The 22,008-nt window shown below is 43.2% G+C and overlaps 1 protein-coding gene across 4 annotated transcripts in view; it reads right to left on the bottom strand.

Annotated features, from left to right (window-relative positions):
• Positions 1 to 22,008, bottom strand: part of FBXW8 (F-box and WD repeat domain containing 8) — a 235,416-nt gene that overhangs the window by 112,395 nt on the left and 101,013 nt on the right. The gene's annotated exons all lie outside the window — the stretch shown is intronic.

A 22,008-nucleotide genomic window follows, 5' to 3' on the forward strand; every position in this document is an offset into this window, starting at 1 on the left:
CGTCCTCTTCTTTGCTTCCCGTTGCGGCTCCGGCGCAGGAGTACTGCTCTGCCCTGTTGAGGGCAGAGCAGAGTACAGCAGTGCGCAGGGGCCGGGAAAGGTCAGAGAGGTCCGGAGCCACAACGGGAAGCACACAAGAGGACGTCATCGCTAGAAGATGGGAGGACCCGGACCGGACCGCCTCCCACCCCCCCCCCCCGGTGCGTAGAATATAACTCATTTTTCTTGTCTTTCAGGTTACATCGGGGGCTTATCTACAGCATTACAGAATGCTGTAGATAAGCCCCTGATGGCGGTGGCCGCATCTTATAGGCAAAAAAAATAGGTGACAGATTCCCTTTAAACCGGCGGCAACTAAGGGTACTTATTCCCTCATAAGGGAATAAGGCTTTAGTATATTAGTAAAATTTTCTTTATGTTGTCTGGTTCCGAATATGCAATATTTTTCCTGCCTAAGTGCATCAAAATGAAAAAAAAAAAACAAAAAACAACCTTTCGTCTTGAATAAAGTTCTTTTCTAACATTCCATTTACACAGCTCCTGGCATCATATGTTCCTCTGGTTACAGGCTAAAAGCAAATCCTGTATGAACCGACTAGGGGGAGGTAATCTGCTGGATCTGGTTCTGTCAAATAAACCAGATATAATTTCAGATCTACAGGTCAGGGAGCATTTGGGATACAGTGACCATAATATGGGAAGCTTCAAAGTAATTTTCAATCAAACATTCAAAAGGGGAAATGCCAAAACCTAGAACTTTAGGAAAGCGAATTTCAACAAATTAAGGGAAGAGCTTAATCATGTAGACTGGGACTATTGAGGAAAATAGAGTTGGAACCAGCTCAAAACACCGGAAAAACTTAAAATTCACAAAGTCTTTATTGAAAATCCTTTAATAGTGAAAGTAATGAAAAAATGGGCTTCTCAGACAACAATGCAATAAATAGAGGTGGATTCAATCCATACGCGTTTCGACCTACATGACTCTTGAACACCATCCGGTGTGTTGAGCTCATTCCAACTCTATTTTCCTCAATCAACTACAGCGCTGTGCAGCAGCGGGGACGCCGTGCTCCTCCCGGATGGGAACAGCATCTCAGGGGTCAGCTGAATTTTTTTCTTTTTATTCATTGCTAAGACTGGGACATCTCATGGTAACTGGGGATAATGACCATAAATGGGGCATGCTTAAGGAAATACTACTAGAATCCTGTAGAAAACGTATATCCTCTGGTAATAAAATGTTCAGAAATAAAAAGAAACCATTATGGATAAATATGACAGTACAAAGTTTAATCAGACTAAAACAAAGGGCATTCAAAATCCTGAAGGCTGAGAATACAGAAATAGCATTTCAGGAATATAAAGATTTAAGTAAGAAATGCAAAAAAGAAATTAAGCTAACAAAGTTATCCACAGAGAAACAAATTGCCAGTGACATTAAAATAAATCCCTTTTTTTATGAGTACATCAATGCCAAAAAGAAAAAAAAAAGATGATATAGGCCCCTTAAAAGACTATAATAACCACAAGATATTATTAGAGGACAAAGAAAAGGCTGGGATACTAAACAGGCTCTTAACATCGGTGTTCACCAATGAACTAACTGTTCCAGGGATCATTCATCAAGGCAAAAATCAAAATTCACCACCTGATAGAATTAGTTTAACACAAGAAGAAGTACGCCTGTGTCTGAGCAAATTAAATCCCCGGGCTCAGATGGCATTCATCCACGGATACTGAGGGAGTTGAACTCAATTATTGACAGACCACTGTATCTCATATTCTTAGACTCTCTTTTAACAGTGTTGGTACCAGAGGATTAGAGGATGGATCACGTGGTACCGATATTTAAGAAAGGTAAGAAGGTGGAGCCAGGCAATTGCCGTCCGGTAAAGCTAGTTTCACACTAGCGTTTGGAAGAGCTGAGAAGGGCTGCGTAGTTTCTCCGTGAAGTTCCGCCCACTGCCACACCCCCTCCATGAAGCTCCGCCTACGTCTTCATGCGGCCTGCGGACCTATCTTTAACATTGGGTATGCAGGCAATGCAGACGTATGCGTCATTTTGACACTGCGGCGACCTCAACAAATTGCAACGTTGCTTTCGTCGCAGGTAGCCACAGTGTCAAAGCAACGCATGCGGACGCATCCGCACGGTCTGCGTACCCAATGTTAAAGATAGGTACGCAGGCCGCATGTAGACGTAAGCAGAGCTTCACGGAGGAGGTGCGGCAGTGGGCGGAGCTTCACGGAGGAACTACGTAGCCCTGAAAAAAGCTAGTGTGAAACTAGCCTAAGCCTGACATAAGTAGTGTGCAAAATTTTAGAGGGCATTATAAGAGATGACCTGCAGAGATATATTGCAGAGAATAACATAATAACTGACAACCAACATGGATTAATGAGATACAAAGTACCTGTTTAGAAAAAAAAAATCACTGTACCTAACAAATTGACTCTAATACTGAATTTGTTACCAAAAGAGGATCTGAGTCATTAAATATAACAATATGCATTTTTTTATGTACATGAAAAAGTTTTTGTATTTACAATAAACACAATTTTAATAAAAGTTTTTGTTTATGTGGGTACATATAATTTCTAATCCAAAAAGGTGCAAACGAGAATAGTGGCCGAAGGCTATGGTCAGGATAATGATATTAAAACGAAATACCAATTTAATCTCTCTATATAAAAATGTATGTATGTATGTATGTATGTGTGTATCACCAACCAATCAGGAAGCATCTTTCATTTCACCAGAGCTGTTCAAAAGAAGCTGAGCTGTGATTGGTTGCTATGACCAACAGTTTTCCCACTTGACAACACCTCAGCAGACACTGACATGGTGGGAGAAATCTAGCATCCCCGGGAACATAAGCTCCCAGCCATTGTCTGCCCCCCTGAAAGGAGCAGAGAGCACATGACAGAAATGAATCCCCCTTCCCGTGCACATATACCCATCACACATCCTCCATCCCGTAGGCACATCTTCCCTCTTAAAGGGATCATTGGTATGTAAGTCAGAGCAAATCCATCCAGTGCTTTGGTTTTGACCCCAGGCCTCTCTTAAAGGGATCCCCGGTATGGAAGTTAGGACAGTTCCACTCAGCTCTGTGGTTCTGACCCCAGGGTCTCTTAAAGAGATCATTGGTATGGAATTTAGAGCAAATCCACTCTGCGCTTTGGTACTGACCCCAGGTCCTTCTTAAAGGGATCTCCGGTATGGAAGTCAGGGCAAATCCACCAGCGCTTTAATTCTGACCCCAGGCCTCTCTTAAAAGGATCCCCGGTATGGAAGTCAGGGCAATTGCCTTCAAATGCTCTGATACTGACCCCAGACTCTCTTAAAGGGATCACCTGTATGGAAGTCAGGGCAAATCCCTCGGCGCTCTGATTCTGACCCCAGGGTTCTATTAAAGGGATCATTGGTATGCAAGTCAGGGCAAATCCACTCAGCTCTCTGGTTCTGATCCCAGGCTCTCTTAAAGGGATCCCCGGTATGGAAGTTAGGGCAAATCCACTCAGCGCTCTGGTTCTGACCCAAGTCCCCTCTTAAAGGGATCCTTGGTACAGAAGTGAGGGAAAATCCACTCTGCGCTTTGGTACTGACCCCAGGCCTCTAAACTTCCTTCCTTTATGAAAGTTAGGGTAAATCCCTCAGTGCTCTGATTCTCACCCCAGGTTTCTATTAAAGGGATCATTGGTATGGAAGTCAGGGCAAATCCACTCAGCGCTCTGGTTCTGACGCCAGGCTGACGGGATGATGTGGGATATTAGTGGTAGTTGTCCGGTGGCCCTGGCTGATGGGATGATGTGGGATATTAGGAGTAGCAGTCCAGTGGCTCTGGCTGACGGGATGATGTGGGATATTAAGGGTAGTAGTCCGGTAGCTCTGGCTAATGGAATGATGTGGGATATTAGTGGTAGTAGTCTGATGGCTCTGGCTGATGGGACGATGTGGGATATTATGGGTAGTAGTCCGGTAGCTTTGGCTGACGTGATGATGTGGGATATTAGTGGTAGTTGTCAGGTGGCTCTGGCTAATGGGATGATGTGGGATATTAGGGGTAGTAGTCCAGCGGCTCTGGCTGATGGGATGATGTGGGATATTATGGGTAGTGGTCCGGTAGCTCTGGCTGACGGGAAGATGTGGGATAGTATAGTGAATGTGGCTATGCGGAATGGGCGGAGCTCTACACTCAGCTATATATATATATATATATATATATATATATATATATATATATATATATATATATATATATTCGTTATAATTTGTTATAACTAACAAGAGTTAGATACTATGTCCGGGCAGTGCCGGCCTCTTCAGCTAGTCTATTATAAACATGATTTACCATACAACATGATAGAATGATAATTATGACTCATCAGTATATAATCCTAGGTTCAAATGTGGTAAAGAAAAATTATTTAGACCAACATGTTGCTATAGACTATCCAAGATGTTGCTGTTCCTGCCAAGGCTGCAGCCACGTACCCTGACGCACGTCTCGCCTGGATGTTGCTTCTTGAGGGGGCGTGGCCGCAGTCGTGGCAGGAACAGCGACATAATGGATAATTAACCTTATAACCATTTGACTATACCTTGTACCATGGATACTTAAATGAAATGTATGCTACCAGATGTGGGAAAGCAGCCCAAGTTCTACAGATAATGCATTAAACTATTGCTATCTGTGTACATACTCCCTTCACTTGTAGAGGTAATCCAATAACAACATCCAAAGCATAGGGAATTTCACATTTTATTTGCCAGCTAACTATAGGCAGTTTTTTTTACAGTCTGTATTCTTTAAGTCTTCTATAAGTTCTAAGCAGAATACAAGCCTTTACAATTTTTTCTGTACTAAGGGAATTAAAGAAAAACATTCAGCTTCACTGAAATATTCGACCTGCATTTTTGAAAAATAAGGGTCTTCATGGAGAAGCAAAGATCTGGAAAAGAACAAAAATTTGTTGGCTGAGCTTTCTGCAGCACTTTATATTTTCAAATACAGATATTAATTTTCTATCAAAGTAGTTATAACTTTTTAACAAGGACATCATGGGGAACAAACTAAAAACATGTTTTTGGTTGTCTCAGTTAATATAGGTTATCCAGTCCTCTGAAACCATATGTCTTTCAGTTTTTTTGTAGGACATGCATATACCGTACGTAGGGTAGATCACATCTCATTAACTAGAGTCGATAGAAGGAAAATAAGGGTATGTTTAGAAACAGCAACAAAAAGTGACCTAATGAACAGGTTAAATATCTCAGACACCAATTATGTTCCAGCACTGAATGTTAAAGAAGCAAATATGAACAAAGCTGCAAAATCTTCTAAAAAATTCCAGTTAACAATTTTATTCTCTAAAGACCATACATACTGGCATATTCTGGTGATAAACTACCTTGTCATCCCAGCAAACTGTGGTAGACTTAAATACTCTCATACTTAACCAAGAACAGAAGAGAAAATAATAATCAATATAGTAAAACCTACGGTTGACATTAGCACTCATTTCAACTGGAGTTACAAATTGCAGGGCTTAAAGCGAATCTGTCACCCTATTTTTCACCTATCAGCTGTGGCCACCGCCATCAGGGGCTTATCTCCAGCATTCTGTAATGCTGGAGATAAGCCCCCGATGTACCCTGAAAGAGAAGAAAAATGAGTTAGATTATGCTCACCCAAGTGTGGTCCGGAGGGAGTTGCGGTCCAGTCCGGCGCCTCCCATCTTGCAGCGATGACGTCCTCTTCATTCCTGCCCTTTGCAGCTCCGGCGCAGGCGGAGCAGAGTACTGCAGTGCGCAGGTAATGCTGTAGATAAGCCTCTGATGGCGGTGGCTGCAGCTGATTCCCTTTAAGCAGATTTCTACATTAATGGTGCTCAGCCTTGGAAAATGATCAAACACTAATTCCACAAACAACAGATATGTGACACTCCCCATATAATAGTAAAATCCGTGAAGTATGTGCTTTCTCCAGGCATTGAGACGGGGACATAGCCCACCAGCTGACCATTATTGCTATATTTTATCTATAAAAATAAATATTTCACGGATCTCACTACTACGTGGTGAGTGCCACATTTATTCTTTGTGGAGTACTGTGCAAAAGTTTTAGGCTGGTGATGGAATAATATTGAAAAGTAAGAAAGCTTTGGAAAATAGACGTGCTAATAGTTTATTTTTCAGAATTAACAAAATGCAAAAGTGAATGAACAGAAAAAAAAATTAACAGATTTTTGTGTGGCCGCACTTTGCCTCCAAACCCTCAAGGTACTCTAGGTATACTTGCACACAGGTTTTAAAGGAACTCAGCAGAGAGGTTGTTACAAACATCTTGGAGATCTTCTTTGGACACAGGCTTGCACAAATCCTTTCGTCACTGAGAAGTTCATGGCTCTGTTGGAGCCATATCATCACTTCCAGGACTTCTTGTTTTTCTTCACGCTGAAGATAGTTCTTAATGAAATTGGCTGTATGTTTGGGGTCCTTAACCAGCTATAGAATAAATTTGGAGATAATCAGATGTCTTTCTAATGGTATTGTAAGATGGCTAAGTATTCTAAGTTGCCTTTATTTCTCAACACTGAGAACACAATTAATTCTGACCAAATCCTGAACTGCAATTACTGAAACGCAACCCCAAACTTGCAAGGAGCCTCCACCATGCTTCATCTTTGCCTGCAGACACTCATTATTGTATTGCTCTCCAGTTTTACGGTGAACAATCGTCGTTGTAGCCCAATATTTCAAATTTTGACTAATATAACCAGAGCAAATGCTGCCATTTTTCTTCACCCAGTTTTTTTCATAGTTAATTCACTTGGTCTTGTATCCATGTCAAAATTATGGCATTTTTGGCGGCAATTCTTCCATGGAGACCACTTCTGACCAGTCTTCTCTGAAAAGTAAATGGGTATTCTAAGCTGATGGCACAGCTGGACATGTTCTGATTTAAAAGGGAAGTAAACATGATGTGTCTTTCGTCTGCTACACTGAGGTTCCTTGGCCAACCACTGCGTTTATGTTCCTCAATGCTGTCCATTTCTTGGTGCTTCTTACAAAAGAGAAATATTTGCCTTGAAGAGTCCTTGCTGATGCTGTGCTCAGTCTTATCATAGTGTATGACCCATGACATGAATTGGTCTACACAACCTCAGCTTTGTGGCAGAGATTGGCTGCTTCTCACCCAGTTTTAAATCTCCTACACAGCCGGTTCTGTTAATGACCGTTTCAGCATACATACGAAAATGATGGTCATTAGCACTAGTCTGGTATAATTTGTTCCTCATACACCTGACTATAATCTTACAAAATCACTGACACTGTGCAAAAGTACAGTGGGGAAAAAAGTATTTAGTCAGTCAGCAATAGTGCAAGTTCCACCACTTAAAAAGATGAGAGGCGTCTGTAATTTACATCATAGGTAGACCTCAACTATGGGAGACAAACTGAGAAAAAAAAATCCAGAAAATCACATTGTCTGTTTTTTTTTCATTTTATTTGCATATTATGGTGGAAAATAAGTATTTGGTCAGAAACAAGCAATCAAGATTTCTGGCTCTCACAGACCTGTAACTTCTTCTTTAAGAGTCTCCTCTTTCCTCCACTCATTACCTGTAGTAATGGCACCTGTTTAAACTTGTTATCAGTATAAAAAGACACCTGTGCACACCCTCAAACAGTCTGACTCCAAACTCCACTATGGTGAAGACCAAAGAGCTGTCAAAGGACACCAGAAACAAAATTGTAGCCCTGCACCAGGCTGGGAAGACTGAATCTGCAATAGCCAACCAGCTTGGAGTGAAGAAATCAACTGTGGGAGCAATAATTAGAAAATGGAAGACATACAAGACCACTGATAATCTCCCTCGATCTGGTGCTCCACGCAAATCCCACCCCGTGGGGTCAGAATGATCACAAGAACGGTGAGCAAAAATCCCAGAACCACGCGGGGGAGGGACCTAGTGAATGAAATGCAGAGAGCTGGGACCAATGTAACAAGGCCTACCATAAGTAACACACTACGCCACCATGGACTCAGATCCTGCAGTGCCAGACGTGTCCCACTGCTTAAGCCTGTACATGTCCGGGCCCGTCTGAAGTTTGCTAGAGAGCATTTGGATGATCCAGAGGAGTTTTGGGAGAATGTCCTATGGTCTGATGAAACCAAACTGGAACTGTTTGGTAGAAACACAACTTGTCGTGTTTGGAGGAAAAAGAATACTGAGTTGCATCCATCAAACACCATACCTACTGTAAAGCATGGTGGTGGAAACATCATGCTTTGGGGCTGTTTCTCTGCAAAGGGGCCAGGACGACTGATCCGGGTACATGAAAGAATGAATGGGGCCATGTATCGTGAGATTTTGAGTGCAAACCTCCTTCCATCAGCAAGGGCATTGAAGATGAAACGTGGCTGGGTCTTTCAACATGACAATGATCCAAAGCACACCGCCAGGGCAATTAAGGAGTGGCTTCGTAAGAAGCATTTCAAGGTCCTGGAGTGGCCTAGCCAGTCTCCAGATCTCAACCCTATAGAAAACCTTTGGAGGGAGTTGAAAGTCCGTGTTGCCAAGCGAAAAGCCAAAAACATCACTGCTCTAGAGGAGATCTGCATGGAGTAATGGGCCAACATACCAACAACAGTGTGTGGCAACCTTGTGAAGACTTACAGAAAACGTTTGACCTCTGTCATTGCCAACAAAGGATATATCACAAAGTATTGAGATGAAATTTTGTTTCTGACCAAATACTTATTTTCCACCATAATATGCAAATAAAATGAAAAAAAAACATACAATGTGATTTTCTGGATTTTTTTTTCTCAGTTTGTCTCCCATAGTTGAGGTCTACCTATGATGTAAATTACAGATGCCTCTCATCTTTTTAAGTGGTGGAACTTGCACTATTGCTGACTGACTAAATACTTTTTTTCCCCACTGTATATAGAAGATTTGGTGCCTTTTTAAAGACAAACCAAACATTGATTTGATTTAGATTTATTTTTTGCTCATCCACTTTCCATTTTATTAATTAAAGTAAACTATTAACAGTTCTATTTCTGAGGTCATTTTTACACAATTTTGTATATCAAGTAGTGCAGAAAAGAAAAAAATTCTAAATAAAGACCGATCTACGAGCAACTGTATGACCGACTCCGAGTTACAAAGTGAATTGCAAAGGTGTCTGGATAAGGAAATGGACAGTGGAGAAAAAGAAAAAGTATGTAGGACCAAAAAACAGCCAACAGAAAAGAAAAGGAATCCAGGATTGTGAACCCGACAATATCATAATTGCTCCACATCTTCAAAAAAAATCCGGTTTAAAATACGACTTAGTAGCTGATGACAGTACCTAATTAAACTCAGAGTGCTGCTAGATATTTTTTATTAAACAACTAAATACTACTTAAAATGACCAATATAATGAGATGGGATCATTCCGCGTTGTAAACAATTTGAAGGCCAAGTTTCCCGTGACTAAGGGCACACCTGGTTCAGTCCTACCCACTATGCTTTATTCTATGCTAACAAAACAATTACTCATAAAAAGCTCCAGGTCTGAGATGTGGCATGGCACAGTAGCCAACATTTTTTTTTTTTTAACGTTCCTCATTAGGAGACAGTTTGGTTGTGTTTCTGTACACACATAGCAGCTGAGTAGCTGTGTGACAGCTGAGGAGTATAGGAGCATAATCTGTCTAATGCATTTCCTGGAACTCGCAGGTCACACTGGCAATGTCCCCTTATGTCCCATGTTCCAAATGGAGATAAAGCTTGACCAACAAAGTAGTGGTAAAGGGAAAAAAATCAGAGAAAAAGTTTCCATTATATCTGGCACTAATCTGAGTAAAGACTACAGCTGGATTGTGTACCTAATGAGGTGGCATTGACAAAGCAAATAGGAACTGTCCAGAATAGGAAAAATGTAATGCCAGCTTCTAAGCCAGCCTGGCTACCATACAGACAGATATCATCCAGTACAAAGAGGTCCAGCGGTGGGAGAAAAATAGCCGCAATCTCCCTCCAGGGCCCCAGATGTCTTCATCGAGGTCTCATGCCAACCACAATCAAATGATGGAGAAATGGTGCTGACAGGCCGGCTAATTGTCAGCCGGTGGGCACTCAATTTTGGCTTCCACATTTTTAGCCATTTTAGTATTTACTGTTGACAACACCTTAAAAAGGTACCAAAAATAATTGTAGTTGTATATTAGCCCTATTACATACAAGTTCTCGGATCAACATTAACAGTTATGTATCAACACAAGGAATAGTGTGTATGTTCTGTAGAAAAGAAGGCATTTGTCCACGACATGACTGCATACACTTTGCCGTAGACCAGAAAACAATTATAGCATGTAGAGGCTTTCAGTACGCTATAGGCTTTCTAAAAATTAACAATATAGATCAAAATATCCATCTAAGTATATATATTGAAAGACTGAGTAACTTAGGAGATATAGTGAGCAAGTGGAATAACTAAATACACATTAATACAATTAATATTCATTCTGCTTTTTTTTTAGATTCACAACCTTATATGAGTAAAATTAAGTGATGCTCAAGTAATTAAATTGTTTTATTTCTATTCTGTGGCATTAGGAAAGGGAACCATATTGACATTTTGAGTTACTGTAGCTTCTCAAAAAGTAAACTGTATTATTTTGTCAAACTTTTCAATAACCATGAGAGATTTAAAAAACTGAAAATTGACAGTCATTATGGTTGCACATTTTGTGGCGACTTTTGCAACAATGGATAATACATACCGTAATAGTAACAACGACATAATAAACATAATAGGTGGATCTGCTGACATTTTAAACTTAACCCCTTTCAGACATTTGAAGTAATAATACATATTTTGTATTGCTGCCCATAACGCCCTGACCGATAAAACGGTCTCACTAGTTAAACACCATAAAAAAATAAATAAAAAAACAAGGCAAAAAACAATGCTTTATCATCATACCGCTGAACAAAAAGTGGAATAAAAGACGATCTAAAAGAAGAATGTACAGTAAATAAAAACGGTACCACTAAAAACGTCCTCTTGTCCAGCAAAAAACAAGCCGCCATACAGGTCCATCAGCAGAAAAATAAAAAAGTTATGGGTCTCAGAATAAAGCGATACATAAAAAAAATATTTTTTTCTATAAAATAGTTTTTATTGTGCAAAAGTGCCAAAACATAAAAAAATATAAATTAGGTATCGATGGAATAGTACTGACCTGAAGAATTAAACTGCCTTATAAATTTTACCACACACGGAATGACATAAACCTTTCTCCCCCCCAAAAAAAAATTCCTGAATTTCTGTTTTTTTGTTCATTCTGCCTCCCAAGAATCGGAATAGAAAGCGATCAAAAAAAGTCACGTGTCTGAAAATGGTACCAATAAAAACGTCAACTTGTCCCACAAAAAACAAGCTCTCACATGACTCTGTCGGCCAAAATATGGAAAAATTATATCTCTCAAAATATGGTGATGCAAAAAACTAGTTTTTCCAATAAAAAGCGTCTTTTAGTGTGTGACAGCAGCCAAACATAAAAATCCTATATAATTCTGGTATTGCTGTAATCGCACCGACCCGAAGAATATAGTCGCCTAATCAATTATACCGCACGAGAAACGGCATAAAAAATTCATAAAGCCAATTCTTCACCTGCTGTTGATTTTTTCATTCTGAATCCTAAAGATCGCAGTAAGTCTCGGTGCACATTTATCCTGCGCTCTGCGTTGAACGCTTAGGGTCCCGTTACACTAAACAATGCGCTGTCAAACGGTGAGCTGTCAAACAGGCAGATTTCACCAGCGATCAGGACCAGCGAGGATGCTGGTATCCACGGTAAATATCGGGTAACTAAGCGAGCGCGGCGCTAACTAATTGGGTAAACTAGTAAACTAGGGGTAAACTAGTAAACTAGTTATCGGGTAACTAAGCGATCCGCGAGCTTAGTTACCTGATATTTACCTTGGATACCAGCTCCCAGCGTCTGCTTACAACACTGGGAGCTCGCTGATTGTTGCTCTCCCGCTGTCACACGCAGCGATGCGTGCTGGCCAGTGGGAGACCAACGATCAAAAAATGGCCCAGGACATTAGAGCACGATCAGTGATACCCACCGGGGGGGGAAATCAGCGATCTCACTAGCGATCTCGCTGTGTGTGACGGGGCCTTTACACCAGGCTTCCTGTGTAAATATCTGAAATACATAATTCAGACGGAACCCTTGACAAAAGATTCCCTATAATGAGGCAGATGGAGTCACCATGGACGCTGTCTGACCTGTGATCCAGCAGTGTCTGTCTTTTTAAGACTGCATAAAAGTGCCATTGGCCACAGTTTTGTGCACTTCTAAAAAGAAGGACACCACTGAACAGAGGACAGACAGACTCCATGGTAACGTTATGCAAAATGTTCCCAATAAAAGCTTCAACTCAATCCACAAAAAAAGCAAATTCCAACTCAGGTCAGTCATCTGTAAATGGAAATATAGGGGGCTTCCACGTTATTGGTAGTACAAAGGCTCTGGAAAAGCAAAATGGCTCCTCACGCTCCAAAAGTAAGTCAGCAAATTCTCCGCTCCCAAATCCAAAGGCCCGGTCTCTTCTGAGCCCCACAGTGTACCTAAACCACATATAGTGTCCACATGTTTGGCATTTGTGATGAGAGACCGCCTATCATAGGGGTGCATCTCTCTAGAAGCACGGACTGGGCATAACGTACTGGTGACTGCAACGTACTGGTCACTACAGCGTACTTGTCACGACCCACAAGGGTCAATCCAGTAGACGGCACAACAAACACCAACAACGGGATGGAAAAAGGGAGAGGAAGGCCCTAACAGTAGGGAAAGAGGGATGGGGCACCTCCTAACACAGCCTGTGCGGGTCCTTCCCCCCATCGCCGTCACGTGACTAGTTCCTAGCTGCCACCTCACTAAACTCTGGCTAGTGCACTGGCCGGCAAAGACGCTAGCTTCACCACTGCAGATGGTGTAAACACAGGGGGGTAGTGACTACAGTTGAGCGAATATCTTCCGTTCCCGCTTATTCGACAAGCTATAGCGCTTACAGAATAAGCAGCAGAAGGAACCCGGCTTCCTGGATTGTGCCGGCTGAACAGCTGATCGCTGCCGCAGCTGCATGTGTCGCGGCTGTGTCACAGTCACAACACACAGGCTCTACATGCATGTGCTGTGACAGTTACACAGCCGTAACACATGCAACTGCGGCGGTGATCAGCTGTTCAGCCGGCGTGCACCATGTATCCAGGTTCCCACTGTAGCTTATTCGGCAAGCGCTATAGCTTGCCGAATAAGCAGGGAGCCGAAGATATTTGCTCAACTCTAGTAGTGACAGGCAAGGTAAGAAAACAAGTAACTTAGCTACAGGCACCGCTGCCAAGATCCACACCACAGAGGAAAAAGAAACAGGACCCCAAACTCCACTGAAGTAGCAGATTCATCGCCGACACCAGAGCTGCAAACTCCAAAGCTGGTCTACACAGAATAACTCTATTATCAACAGTCAACTGATGTGTCATGTGATTATTTAAATGATGGTAGGAGTGGTCACCACCCACATCAGCTGACCAGCAACACAGCAGCTTCCAGCAAGGAAACTGACAGTAACCCTTGCTGGCACAAAAGCAAAACAAAACATTTAAATTAACGCAGAGCCAGAGCTGTCACGAATTAAAAAATGAATTGTGACAGTACTGGTCACTACAACATCAGTTTGCAATTTTCACTTGGCAACATTCATTGCTGCTTATTTCTGAAAAAAATTTAAGAATTTCATTTTGCTGCAGCCATTTTTCATTCCCCAGCATAATGAGGGCAGCGCAAGCGCGGTAGTATCTATCGCGATCCGATATATGCTACTGCGCAAGCGTCGCCGACTCAGTGGTTACCACTGCAGCCTTGCAGCACTGGGGTCCAGGGTCCAAAATCCCACCAAGGACAACATCTGCAAGGAGTTTGTATGTTCTCCCTGTGTCTGCGTGTGTTTCCTCCAGGTTCCCCGGGTTCCTGCCACCCTCCAAAGACATACTGATGGATAATCTAGATTGTGAGCCCCAATTGGGACAGTGCTGATAATGTACGTATGTAAAGCGCTGGGGAATTAATGGAGCTATATAAGTGCATAAGTAAATAAATAAAATATTGGATAAAATCCCTGTGAATTAAAAAAATATATATATATCACATTTCAGCGGAATGTTTCAAAATCTCGACTTCTCGTAATTCAATGTCAGTGATGTTTCATCATACACACACAAAAAAAAAAAAAAAAAAAAAAAAAAGATTTTCATCAGCGTTTTAGATAATATTTTCATTGGTGTTTGGCCAGCGTCAGTTTTTCCCAAAGTTTCAACAGTTTAGTTTTTCTAACATGTCAAAAAAAAACTAACCTCCATAAGTTTCTCAAATTTCTCCTATCACACAGTACAAGAATAACACATAGATGGCATCCGAATGCTGCCGGATTTTTTGCACAGACTCATATACTTTGGCAAGTTTGATCAGTGACCTACTTCAAAATCAGTGACCTGGTTCAACATTTCTCCGTTTTGGTGTGTACCCGTCAGTCAGAAAAAAAATATACGGGTATGTGAACAGTTCCATAGACAATAGGAATGAGATTTGTACATGAAAAGAACAGACATAACTCTCTTTTAGTAGCACAACTACGCATTTCTTCAGTCTTTTATGGGAGCTTGTGCTTTCACACTGCTAATTACAGCTTGGTAGCTTATCTAGCAGCCTCACACATTAAAAAGCTGTGACTGACAGCATCAGGGAAGGAGGACGGAGAGCGTTCCTCTCCAGCGAAGACTCTGAAGAAGCGCCCAGTTGCATGACAGGCAGAAATTTCACATACCGCTCATTGGCTCAGCCGGCGGGGCAGGGGATTACATACTTAACTGACTGAGAGAAGCGTTGCGGCGGCGCTTCTCTTCTAACCGGAGACGGGGGCAGGAGTACGGTGTCAGAATCGCACATGTGCATAGCGCTATCCGGCGCCATTTTACTGAAGACACATTTGCAGTGTGTCTTCAGCAATATGGTGCCGGACAGCACGGTATGGGCATGCGCCTACTCCGGCACCACACTCCTCCCCCCACACTCCTCCTCCAGCAGAACGTGACAGCGCTGGAGCACAGGGAGGAAAGGTGAGTATAAATGTTTTGTTTTTTTTGTATATGTGCAGTTTAATAGGGGTGAGAGGACCAAACATATCAGGACAGGGGGGTGAGAGGTAACATGCATACCAGGATAGGGGGTGAGGGGACCATGCATATCACCACCGCACAACCAGCTCTACCCTCTCCTAGTGTATCCTCACCCATCCCTGTAAACTGTGAGCCCTCGCGGGCAGGGTCCTCTCTATCATTCCGTACTTGTGTGTCCCTTGTCTTACACATGTTTATTGTACTTGTCTATATTTCCCCTTTTCATACCGTGGTGCAGTAACCTCTGTTAAAGCTAGGGGGCACTGTATGTGCTACTCAGTATATGCATGTGGGTGTATGTCTGAACGCCCATGATAATAAAGCCTGTATGTGTCTGGCTGTATGTAATAGGACCTGTAGTGAGGTCATGACCATGTGATCCATACCTCACTTGTGGGTGTGGTCATGTACCATATAGTGTGACTAAGGTCGGGTCACATGTGTTGTGTGTTTTGATCCTGAGTGGTCAGAGTGCAAGGTCCCCGGAAAGCCTGAGTGTTCTGGAAGTGTCTGGGATTGAAATTCCTGAAGAGCACATGGAAAGGCCCGGACCTGGTAGAGTGTTATGAATGAGTCACCATAGGAGGAAAAAACAGAAATGCTAGCTAAGTCCAGAAAACGAGAGAAGTTGGCAGCTATCGGATTGCAGACCCCGGAACCTATCAACACAACTAGCAGTAGCCGTGGGGGGTTCCTACGATGCCCTAGATCCCTCGATCACAGCCGGAGGACTATATAGCCTAAAGACAGAAAGGGAAATCTAAACTGCCCCAGAGCAGACCCCAAAGCAAAAGGCAGCCCCCAACATATAATGACGGTGAAGCAAGAAGAAAGAACACTAACACAGACAGAAAGATAGACTGAGCAAAGACGGGGCCCAAGCTAACTAGATAGGAAAGGACAGGAAGGCTGCTATCTGCAATCCGTGAAAAACCCTAAGAAAATAAGAGCCAACAGACTGACAGTGAAAAAGGCCCTGAAGACGCTAGGCTTCAAAAAGACTGTCAGTACTCAGGAATATTCTGAAGACAGAGCAACCGGCAAAAGGAGATTCAGCTCACCCCAGCAGGGAATGGCAGAATCCAGAAAAGCAAGGCAAACAAAAACAAAACACAAATGCTAACAGGCAAAGCAGAAAACTTAGCTTTAGAGGAGCAGGAATCAGACTGGTCTCCTAGAAGACCAGAGAAATCACCCGCAGGGCAGAAGGGCGTCGGCAGCCTTATATCCAGTCCGTGACTCCACTCAGCCAGTCATCATCATTAGGCTCAGGTGCCTGATAATCAGGCTCATTACCTTCCTTTACCAGAATAGGGAGTTCGCCAGACCTCAGTGACGAAGGGGAAAATGAACTCACAACAGTACCTCCCCCTTGAGGAGGGGTCACCGAACCCTCAACCACTCCACCAGGGCGATCAGGGTGAGCCCGATGAAAGGCACGCACCAATCTTTTGGCATGAATATCAGAGGCAGAGACCCAGGAATTATCCTCCTGACCATAACCCTTCCACTTAACCAAATACTGGAGTCTCCGTCTAGCCAGACGGGAATCCAGTATTTTCTCTACCTCATATGTTACCTTCAACCAATACAGGGTCCGGAGGTGCCACCCCAGGAACAACTGGTTCAACAAACCTCTTCAACAAGGACTTATGGAACACATTATGGATTTTAAATGTGACAGGAAGAGCCAAACGAAAAGAGACCGGATTAATAATCTCCAAAATCTTGTAAGGTCCAATAAATCTAGGCTTAAACTTAAGAGAAGCCACCTTCATAGCAATATTTTTTGATGATAACCACACCATATCACCAATCTTAAACTGGGGACCAATTGTCCTATGTCGATTGGAAAACCGCTGGGCCCTTTCCAGGGAGAGGGATAACTTATCCACCACTTGGTCTCAGATCTGGTGCATTCTCTCCACCACAGTGTCAACACCTGGGCAGGCAGAAGGCTCCACCTGCCATGAAGAAAATCGAGGATGAAACCCAAAGTTACAAAAAAAAGGTGACATCAAAGTGGCAGAACTAGCTCTATTATTTAAAGCAAATTCGGCCAAGGGCAAAAATGAAACCCAATCATCCTGATCAGCGGAAATAAAACATCTCAAATACGACTCCAAGGTCTGGTTTGTTCTCTCTGTCTGCCCATTGGTCTGAGGGTAAAAAGCAGAGGAGAAGGACAACTGAATTCCCAGCTTGGAACAGAAAGTCCTCCAAAACCTAGACACAAAATGAACTCCTCTGTCAGATACAATGTTCTCAGGAATCCCGTGCAAGCGAACCACCTGTTGCAAAAACAGGGGCACCAACTCAGAGGAAGACGGCAACTTAGGGAGTGGTACAAGATGAACCATCTTAGAGAACCTATCACAAATCACCCAAATAACAGTCATTCTTTGAGAGACCGGCATATCAGAGATGAAATCCACTGAAATATTGGTCCATGGCCTCCTGGGGACCGGCAAAGGCATCAACAACCCACTAGAGCGAGAACAAGATTTAGACCGGGAGCAAATCCCACAGGACTGCACAAAATTCCTGACATCATGAGACAAGGTGGGCCACCAAAAAGAGCGACTCACCAGATCTCTAGTACCAAAAATACCTGGATGACCAGCCAATGCAGAGCAATGAACTTCAGACATCACTCTCTTCTTCCACTGGTCAGGAACATACAACTTTCCACTGGGACAACGCTCAGGTTTGTCCTCCTCGAACTCTTGCAGAGCAAGTCTCAAATCGGGCGAGATGGCAGAAAGAACTACCCCTTCGCCTAAGATGGTAGCAGGCTTGGTCACCACAGGAGAATCACCAAAGAAGCTCCTAGAGAGGGCGTCTGCCTTGACATTCTTAGTTCCAGGAAAAAAAGAGACCACAAAATCAAAACATGTAAAAAACAAGGCCCACCTAGCCTGTCTAGGGTTCAAGCGTTTAGCCGACTCTAGGTAAATCAAATTCTTGTGGTCAGTGAGGACCACAACTTGATGTTTAGCTCCCTCCAACCAATGTCTCCACTCCTCAAATGCCCATTTCATGGCCAACAGTTCCCTATTCCCCACATCATAGTTACGTTCAGATGGAGAGAACTTTCTGGAAAAGAAAGCACAGGGATTCATTTTAGATGTTACAGGATCCTTTTGGGACAAAACAGCTCCTGCACAAATCTCAGAAGCATCCACCTCTACCTGGAACGGGAGTGAGACATCAGGTTGCCGCAAAACCGGGGCGGAGGTAAATCTTCGCTTCAGCTCCTGAAAGGAAGCAACAGCCTCCGGAGACAAATTCAACACATCAGCACCCTTCTTAGTCAGATCAGTCAATGGCTTGGCAATACTAGAAAATTTTGCTATAAATTTCCGATAAAAATTAGCAAAACCCAAAAACTTCTGGCGGGCCTTCAAAGAAGTGGGCTGAACCCAATCATAAATGGCCTGTACCTTGGCCGGGTCCATTTCAATAGTTGACGGAGACAAAATAAATCCCAAAAATGAAATCCTCTGTACTCCAAAAAGGCATTTCGATCCTTTGACATACAGGGAATTCTCCCTCAAGATCCGGAACACAGTCCGAATATGTTCCACATGAGAATCCCAATCCTTGAAGATCAAAATATCATCCAGATAGATAATCAAAAATTTATCGACAAAGTCTCGGAAAATATCGTTCATGAAGCACTGGAAGACAGAAGGGGCATTAGTGAGCCCAAAAGGCATCACCAGGTACTCAAAATGTCCCTCCGGAGTATTAAACGCCGTCTTCCATTCATCCCCATGCTTAATGCGGATAAGATTATACGCCCCCCTGAGGTCAAGCTTGGTAAACCAGCAAGCACCTCTAACTCTAGAGAATAGATCCGAAATCAGGGGTAACGGATACTGATATTTAATAGTAATTTTGTTGAGGGCACGATAATCAATACAAGGCCTTAAAGAACCATCCTTTTTGGCCACAAAAAAAAAAACGGCACGTAAGGGTGAAGAGGATGGTCTAATATGACCCTTCTCCAACGCCTCCTTAATATAGGATCACATAGCCTCGTGCTCGGGTACAGATAAATTGAAGAGCCGACCCTTGGGAAATTTACACCCTGGGCTCAGTTCAATTGCACAGTCATAACTCCTATGAGGAGGCAAAGATGCAGACTCATTCTCACTAAATACATCATAAAAGTCCGTCAAATAGTCAGGAACATCATGCGACTGAGGAGAGGCGGAAAAAAACGGAGCCTCACTAAAGGCACACCGACAACCCCAACTCACCACAGACACAGATTTCCAATACAAAACTGGATTATGAATTTGCAACCAGGGAAACCCCAGAACAACGGCATCATGCAGACCATGCAACACCAAAAATCTGCAATTTTCTTGATGGTCTGGGGCGACCCGCATGACCACCTGGGTCCAAAACTGAGGTTCATTTTTGGCCAAAGGAGTAGCATCAATCCCCCTCAAAGGGATAGGCGTCTGCAGAGGTGTCATCGGAAATCCACAACGTTTAGCAAAATCCAAGTCCATTAGGTTTAGCGCTGCTCCTGAATCCACAAAAGCCTTGGCGAAAAATGTGGACAGTGAGCAGATCAGAGTAATTGCCAGAAGAAACTTAGGTTGAACACCACCAACAGAAAACGTGTGTGCAAAGCGTTTCTCTCGTTTAGGACAAACAGAAATAATATGTGAGGCATCACCACAGAAAAACACAGCTTATTACGGCTTCTGAACTCCTGACGTTGCGCCCTAGACAAAACTCTATCACATTGCATAGGTTCAGACGTCTGTTCAACCGGTGGCAACACCTCTCATGCAATCCTGCGTTCACGTAAACGCCGATCAACCTGAATGGCTAATGACATAGAATCGTCCAGACCAGAGGGAACAGGAAATCCCACCATAGTATCTTTTACGGCTTCTGACAAACCCTTCCGAAAGAGAGCAGCCAAGGCATTATCATTCCAGGTAGTAAGGACCGCCCACTTTCGGAACTTTTGACAGTACAACTCTGCAGAATCTCGACCCTGGTTCAATGCCAACAGGGTCTTTTCAGCCTGATCAATAGCATTAGGTTCGTCATACAACAACCCCAAGGCTTGAAAGAATGTGTTCACATTAGTCAGAATAGGATCATCTGGTTTCAAAGAAAACGCCCAATCCTGGGGATCACCACGCAGCAAAGAGATGACAATTTTAAACTGCTGCGCGGAGCTCCCTGACGAGTTAGGCTTCAAGGCAAAAAATAATTTACAATTATTTTTGAAACTCAAAAATTTAGATCGATCCCCAAAAAATACATCAGGTGTAGGGATCTTTGGTTCAACAGCATGCGAACGAGCAAGGTAGGCGGAAATTCCCCGCACTTCCGCAGCGAGCTGCTCCACACGATCAGACAATTGCTTTATCTCCATTGAGAGAAAAAAAAATTCCCCCTACGGCCTCAGAGATATAGAGGAAAGAATATACACACTTTTTTTTTTTTAAACACAATTCTTTCCTGCTATTGAGTACCCTAGGATCTGCGGTATGGCGGGTGATTCTGTTATGAATGAGTCACCGTAGGAGGAAAAAACAGAAATGCTAGCCAAGTCCAGAAAACCAGAGAAGTTGGCAGCTATCGGATTGCAGACCCCTGAACCTATCAACACAACTAGCAGTAGCCGTGGGGGGTTCCTACGATGCCCTAGATCCCTCGATCACAGCCGGAGGACTATATAGCTTAAAGACAGAAAGGGAAATCTAAACTGCCCCAGAGCAGACCCCAAAGCAAAAGGCAGCCCCCAACATATAATGACGGTGAAGCAAGAAGAAAGAACACTAACACAGACAGAAAGATAGACTGAGCAAAGACGGGGCCCAAGCTAACTAGATAGCAAAGGACAGGAAGGCTGCTGTCTGCAATCCGTGAAAAACCCTAAGAAAATAAGAGCCAACAGACTGACAGTGAAAAAGGCCCTGAAGACGCTAGGCTTCAAAAAGACTATGTCAGTACTCAGGAATATTCTGAAGACAGAACAACCGGCAAAAGGAGATTCAGCTCACCCCAGCAGGGAATGGCAGAATCCAGAAAAGCAAGGCAAACAAAAACAAAACACAAATGCTAACAGGCAAAGCAGAAAACTTAGCTTTAGAGGAGCAGGAATCAGACTGGTCTCCTAGAAGACCACAGAGAAATCACCCGCAGGGCAGAAGGGCGTCGGCAGCCTTATATCCAGTCCGTGACTCCACTCAGTCAGTCATCATCATTAGGCTCAGGTGCCTGATAATCAGGCTCATTACCTTCCTTTACCAGAATAGGGAGTTCACCAGACCTCAGTGACGAAGGGTAAAATGAACTCACAACAGTAGAGTCTGTGACGGCTCTGCATTGGGGAGTCACTGCCCGGCTGCAGGTCTGGAACCGTAGACGGCCTAGTGAGCAAGGCACTGTCTGGAATGGTGATCCCAGTGTGGCTGCTTCCCTGATAACCCGTAAGGGATAAACTGTAAGTAATGCTGACCGGGGTCAGTAAGAGTGTGTACCGGCGGCTACATGCTATGAAATTCATGAACAGTGGTTTATGCTGCAGTTTAATAAACCGAATGAACTGTTTAACCCTGAGTGTCCCAGCGTATGCCTCAAAGACCGGTCAAGAGAGTAAATCCCCGTCCACTCATATGGTGGATCTCTACAATATGTAAAGCACCATGGAATAAATGGCGCTATATAAATGTGTAATAATAATAATATCAGGATTGGGGGGTGAGAGG

This window comes from Dendrobates tinctorius, unplaced genomic scaffold (genome assembly GCF_039654945.1).
Source record: "Dendrobates tinctorius isolate UK_male_01 unplaced genomic scaffold, ASM3965494v1 ptg000003l, whole genome shotgun sequence".
NCBI lineage: Eukaryota > Metazoa > Chordata > Amphibia > Anura > Dendrobatidae > Dendrobates > Dendrobates tinctorius.